Genomic DNA, 7,146 nt, shown 5'->3' with positions numbered 1-7,146 from the left:
TGATTACAATATGCGCAAATAGATTTTCGAATAGACATATTAAAAGTTAAGAAGACAGTCTCTCAGGAAACCAGAAACAAAGCCCTCCCTCAGGGGAACAAAGGACTGCCCTCTGGGAACCACGCCCCAACAAACAAAAGCAGCGACACACGCTCGCGCGCTCGCTTGTCCTCTTGTCCTCTTGCCCTCTTCACCTGCACTTCGGCACGCGCTCAGCGTGCTCCCTTCTCCCAGCAACGGCCCGGTTCGAAGTTCAACCCAGCGTGCCGCGAAAGCTCTCTGGTCCTTTCAAGCCACACACGCGAAGCGCCGCGACCTCGGCTTTTCCCTCGTTTCCAGCAACTTACTTACTTTTATTTTCTTTGGTTTGTTTTGTTAAAAGTTATCAGACCGTTAAGTTACACAATTTTAATTCAAGAACGACCAAGTTCTTTTAAGCTTTATTCATCAAGCTAACTTACACTGCTTCCACCGACACCAGCCAAGTGGGCCCGCCAGCATTAACAAAGGACGACCAAACCTTTAACCCGCGCCAGAGATGTAAAGGCCTCCCACTGCAGGTTTTCTTCAATAAGCCGACCAAGACGGACCTCCGGAGCAATTCCCTGGCAGAGAAAGCGACTGGCCGACGGCTTTAAGCTGTCCTAACCGAGAACGCACGGAACTCCACCAGCGTGAGGCCGCCGACCAGCAACCCGGCTGGGAGAAACGACAAGCAGTAAGACTAAAACCGTGATCAGTGATGTCCAATAGTCTGTTAATCGATTATTTTTAACCCTTAAACTCATAGCTTGCGTTCATTAGCTGCCCGTATGAATCAAATTCTACCCACAAGAGAACCCAATTTACATAGAACTCCACATTCTTGTTGTTTGCCTCATGTTTGTTAGCCATTGCTTATTTCTTCTGTCTATTTAACCGCATTTATTTCACCTTAGTTATTTAATAAATTTCACCATAATCACAGGAATTGTGTGTGTATTGTCTAACTCCAAGTCCCTGTCACGAGAATTTACTACTTCGATATGAGACTGACTGATTTAAGATAATTGAGCGATTATTAACTATCTGATCACTAGTGAATAATTGTATAATTATTAAAACGCTAACTAATGTTAGAGGTCCGGAGACTCTGGGTGAATTAAATCTCTGGTGGTGCCCTTTTCTTGAGGTTTATGAGTAAATCTTTATGAAATACTAGTTTTCAGAATTTTATCAAAATCATGCGTAGACATGCTACAAGGGTAATAAGAAGAAGTAGGAAAGCAACACAGAAAATAAACCACAAATAATAGAATATATCTTTTATATTTTCCATTACACGCCTTCATGTTTATGTGAAAATACAGAGTGAGAATGGGAGAACAACACATAGCTCGTTGTTACTGTGTGATTATAGAGTACAGGAGAACAGTGGATACTTTAATACTTCCCACACCCCTAATAATACTGTGTAACTACAGGATAAAAAGTGGATTTTTTACAACTCTCTGCTTACCTTATTAGTCTTGTGTAATGTCTGTAACTTAAAGAATGAAAATAAATACTGTACCCCATTAAACATTTAAGATTAGCTATGTTTGATCCACCTTCATATACAGCATATGTGACATTATTACATAAGTGTAGCCTATTACTTGAGACGGGTCCTTTAGCTGCAACGCAAGATTAACTGCAAATAATTTTATTCATTGCACATTATCAGCCCAGTGCCACTGCACTTTTTTCTGGATTTGTTGTTCCTAAATAAAAGGTTTGTCATAGCTAAATCAGATTGTGAGAGTCATTCTTTTTTCATTATTGCTAAAGTAGTTGCCTTTACATCCAAAGGTCTAAAGATCTGTTGATCTTAACTGTGGAGTGTTCATTCATTGTAGACATTGACAATGAACTTCAGGATGTAGCTGTTCACAAATACTATGCAGTATGTAGCCTAAGGAACAATCCTTGTCTTATAACAGACTAAGACCATTGAAGTAGTCACCTTAGTCATCATCGCAACAATTGGCCCCCCTGAGAGATTTGGCAGGAGCTGCCACTGCTATCAACATTATTATTATTTTAGAATTATATTGGTAGAACTGTTACACTTTATGGCTTGATGTGCTGTAAAAATTTTTGTATAATAATTATTTTGATTGTCAATCTAGGAACAACATGAGATGCCATCCGACCCTCCGTGGCCTCCCAGTGAACCTGCTAGCGGATGACTGACGTCTTCAAAACCTGCAATGTAAGTACTCAGTGTGCTCACAGAAATGTCAATATCAACCACAAGCAGTATGAAATGTAAATGTAAAATTCTACGGAAAACCAACTCAAATACCTCTTCCAGCAACTGACAGTTTTAAAGAGATGAAAGGGTAGGTTTGTGGGGGGGTTTTGTAGTCTATCTCGAAACAATACTAAAATATGATGTGTACAGTGAAAGTTATTGTTGGCTATTAGCATCCCCTTCATAGGCATGGCCAAATTGTTAGAAATTAGGGACAAATCGCCACTTCTCCTTTCATGAAAAAATTTTTCCCAAACCTCCGAAGACCTGGGCTTTGATTCTGTGTGTATTTATATTAGTTGCATTGTCTTTGAACAGGACATACTTTTACAAGAAAATGAGTCTGTGTACCCAATGTGTAACAAAAAAGAAACGGACATCAGAACATGTTCGGCAAGTGACCCTATAGGGCACAGGCATGTGCCCATTAACGAGTAAGTCTAAGTTGAGCAGAATGAAGTGAAGGGATCCCAAAACTTAAAAAAGTCTCCATATAAAGACACAGGATTTTAGGAGGCTAAGTTTAGTTAAAGCTAAATAAGGGTTAAGCAGTCTAGTTAAAAATTAAAAGGATATTGTTGTTGGGTCATTGTGTTGGTTTACTGTTAGAAGGAAGTATCACACTGCTGCAGCTCAGCAAGTAAAGACACAAAGTGTTAACTACTAAAAATACTTAGGATATGTTTTGTGACTTGTCTAAGTCAGACTGTTGAAGTCTCATAACTGTTTCTAATGAACTTTAGAATCTTGTCCTCATTCACTTACAGTTGAGTAACATTAAGAAAGCGTTAGAGTCAGTATAGATAGAAGGATTCATAACAGCCGCCATTAACTCTTAACATTTTGGCATGTGAGTATTGTATCAAGACAGACTTGGAAAAAATACAAAATATGCTTGGTGTGGGGGGCACCGATGAGCATAGAGTGCTAGTGCGTTCTTTTATAATTATCCTCATAATTGGATTGTTTTTTTTTGCAGTGCAAAGATGAATCAGACATCATTGCTGGCACTTCTCACTGTGGTGACTGACACTGACGCTCCTTGTGCAGTCCGCTTCAGCCACAGTGAAAGGTGGCTGTGGATGGATTTGTTAGTTTCTCTGGAGGTGGTGATGGGGCAGTGGGTAAGCCAGATGCCTTTGGTGTGAGAGACCTAGTTGCTTCAGGGCCGTGCGACCTCATATATAGCTATTGTAAGTAGCTTTGGATAAAAGTGTCAGCTAAATGTTAATGTAACTCATGTACAAACTCCCGAAAGCACTTCTGAACTGGCCGTTCAGGCCAGCTGTGATGAGGTCCACAAGATTAGGTACGCACGCACTCACACACACTGATGGGTGGCTGATGATATCACTTCCTCCTCCTGCAGGTTCAGCGACCTGTTCGCCTGGGCGGAAGAATACGAGGACTCCCAGACCAAGCCTCCCAAGTCCCGCCATAAGGCTCTGGCCTCCTCGCCTCGCTCCCGGAAAGGAGTGGGTCTGCCCGCAAACGAGGAGGAGATCGCCCCACCTCAACCTGCTCCTCTGTGTGAGGACAACCTGAATCTGTGTCTTGTTCTTTGGTTGGTCCGTTTCAAAACTATGATCTTAGGGCTTAAAATCGGTCTCTAGCAACGTATTTGAAGCCTACTGTCGCTGTTTAATGAATGAGCGCCACTATTAAAATTTCACACGATCGTTAATGATTTTCAGTAAACTACAGTAACAATCAACGCATGGCTGTCTCCCTCTACTCATTCTTTAAAGGATGAGCGAATGTGAGAGAGCGGCAGAAAGTGACGGTGAAAGTTAGCGGAGGATAAGATCAGCATTAAGTTGTTATGTTACAGCTCTGTCCTCTACTGTACATCTTGATCGTTAAATTAAAAAAGGACGGTGTTGACCACGGAGGAGCTGAGGTTAGTAACGTTAAAGTAAATTAGGGATGCAAACTAACGCTAGTCCTTTTAAGCTAATGAGGAGATTATTCTTTTGGATTTTGATGTACAAATGAAATGCTTGTAGTAATGCAGAAGGGAGGTGGGTCTCATGTTGCCTATTATGTTAATTTCTACAAATGTATAAAGCAGTAAATTAAGACACAAAAGGCAAACATGAATAATCCTATCTGTAATGATTCTGAGGTCATGTGTTTCCCTGCCATTATAAGATGGTGAGGCTTGGTGCTGCGCAATGAATATAAAATCATTGTGGAAAGCATCAAAACAAACCAAATGAATTTTCCCAGATCTAATGGTTATAATTCAACTCCAGTAGACTTATTTAGCAAGTTTAGATTTTGGGGGGTAGTTTATTATTAATCTGCTCTAGATTTTCCTACTTATTCACTTATTCAGTGTTCCAAAATTATGAGGAATTGCATATTTCTTTATTGGAAAACATAATTTTCTTATCCCCAATCCCCCCACACAAAAATACCATCTTATTTTTTACATTATACCATTATACTATATATAGTGTGGGACTTCTTATTTTAAACAATCTTTATTAGCTACCTTTATTTGCTTATGATTCCATAAAACTCCACATTTAAAGCTCCCTTTTATATTATTTAAGTAAAAGTGCTGGTGATGGAATAAAGTTATGCATAGTCGCTTTTTCCACAAAACACAGTAAATTAGGTAGTAAAAGGAAATTTTGTTTATCTCAAAGGAATTTCTTTGCTCAAGAGATTAAAGTTATCACTTAACACCTAAAAATATCATTAATAATCAGGAAATAGAGAATGTTCAACATTATTGCAAAAACGAATGAAAACAAATTGATTATCTAAATTGTTGCTGGTTAATTATCTGATCAAAGCAGTCAGTTACTTTGTCTATTCAGCTTTATGCTAGATGTGCCTTATTGTGTCAAATGTAGAAATGACGGAAGATGTTGTGAGAAGATGATACTAATAAAGAGAACTTGAATTGTAAAAATGGAGTTGTATTTGTATTTTTGAGGACTACTATCTGAAAATGGGCATTTTGTAAATTTTAAGTTTAGTAATTTTGTTGAGTGAGTTAGTTTCGCTCAGCGTATAAGTTATGCACAATTACATTTACTGAGTAAAGAATAAGTGGAATTTAATTTTTATAAGCATCAGTAAATCAATGTAATTTAGTGTGTGGAAATTAAAGTTTTATTTAAAAATGTGTTATATTTAGGTTTACTCAAAAATATTATTACCACTACTTAAAAGTTTGAGGTAATCAGTTTCTGCAAATATTTTGAGTATTCTGAACTTATTCAGGTTTACAGTGTAGCTTATCCGGACTAACAAGGAAGATAATTTGTGTGCAGTTTTTATTTGCCATCTTCAGCTGGTTTAATTCAGCCACTCAAAATGTACCTAGATAACTTTTTTAAAACTTAAAATGAACCACAATGATGTGACGTGCTGTCATTGAGCCCTGACTCATCTCAGGGCGTCAAATAACGACGCTTTGAGAAAGCCTGAAAAAGCACCGGTATTAGATGCGCAAAGTAACCTTCAGCGTCTGTATGTATGTATCATAATTGTTTTGAATGTTCTACCTCAGATATGCTAAGTCACCCACTATCTGGCAAGTTTTGATCCGACCATAAAGAATAGTTTAAAACCACAATTAACCATCTGGTTAATTTTCACTCAGCAGCAAAAATCTGCCTTTAAACTTGAAAGAAATAATGATTTGACATTTATCATGATATTGATTGATATGAAATTTTTTGTAGTGATAACATTTTTGGCCTTATCTCTTTGTCAAGCTTTGTTATTTGATGTCCTGAGATGAGAACATGTTGTGTCATTACATTTAACACACATCACACAATCTTCCTGAGCAGAAGATACACAGTTGTTATGGAATTGTAGATCCTATAGATGCTTCATTTTTCTGGTCACTTTCACACTTGTCCAATCTTTGAACTACCGACAAAGATTGCGTTCTACAATTGTAACCATCATAACAGCTACTGAATGGAACTTGTAGTGCAATTTTCTCCTTTTTTTTAATCAACTACTGTGTCTGAGGTCTTTTGATCTCAACTTTTAAGCTCAGCACACAGCTCTAATAGAAACATAAATTTGATGATCTACAATTTCATGAAAACTAGGCAAAATATATCTGCTGATGAAGACCATGTAATACAATCAAAAGCTCTAGAAAACTACTAAAAAGGGCCTTGTGGTAAATTTTGTTTTGACAACTACATGATGCAATTTCCAGTGGAAGTCACCAAAATAAAAGCAGGTGGAATAAAGCTGTTACTGTGACAACATGAAGAGTTAAATAAAATATATTTTGGGCACGAAACAGGCTAATCATCAATACAAATAAATGCATGCACACTTACGCAAAATACAAAGTATAGACTTATGCACCTTTCATCAACACACAAAAACACACACACACAGTTCATGCTATGACACCCCACCATATTGTGAAGTGGTGGCAGAGCTTGAGTGAGGGAGCGAGGAATATTTCATGTCTGTCTGTAGGCTCTGACATTAACAACTAAAGGTGATTTAACTTCCTAATTCATCCACCTCTGTTATTTATGAGCCAGCAAGGCTTTTTAGCAAGCGCTGATGGATCTCTCTTGCTCTTTTTTTCTCCACCCTGGAGGAAGTGGTAGCATCATAAAAACTGAGATTGGCGAGGGGAAAGGGAGGTGGAGAAAAGTGGGGAACAAAATAATGTTGCAGAGGTGTGACAGGGTCATGGTTGGTTGCTAAGCCACCCAGGACAATAGATTTCATTTTAGAGAAGCATTCTATTTGTTCCTTGTTCCCAGCGTCATTCTCTTGCGGTGTCCATTCTCCAACATCCTTTTTCTCATCACGAAGTGTCTGTCTTATCTCAAAGTTATACTCTCCTCAAGTAATCTGTCTCTCTACTAAGC

The 7,146-nt window shown here is 38.3% G+C and overlaps 1 long non-coding RNA gene across 1 annotated transcript; it reads left to right on the top strand.

Moving 5' to 3' along the window:
* The first annotated feature begins 253 nt into the window (after positions 1–253).
* On the top strand, positions 254–5,163 carry LOC123957857. The gene is made up of 3 exons (XR_006821921.1): positions 254–718; positions 2,151–3,399; positions 3,645–5,163. It is a non-coding gene; the product is annotated as an uncharacterized LOC123957857 (long non-coding RNA).
* Positions 5,164–7,146: the final 1,983 nt, after the last annotated feature.

Source organism: Micropterus dolomieu, linkage group LG19, assembly GCF_021292245.1.
Source record: "Micropterus dolomieu isolate WLL.071019.BEF.003 ecotype Adirondacks linkage group LG19, ASM2129224v1, whole genome shotgun sequence".
Lineage (NCBI taxonomy): Eukaryota > Metazoa > Chordata > Actinopteri > Centrarchiformes > Centrarchidae > Micropterus > Micropterus dolomieu.
This window is presented reverse-complemented; position numbering and strand designations above follow the sequence as displayed.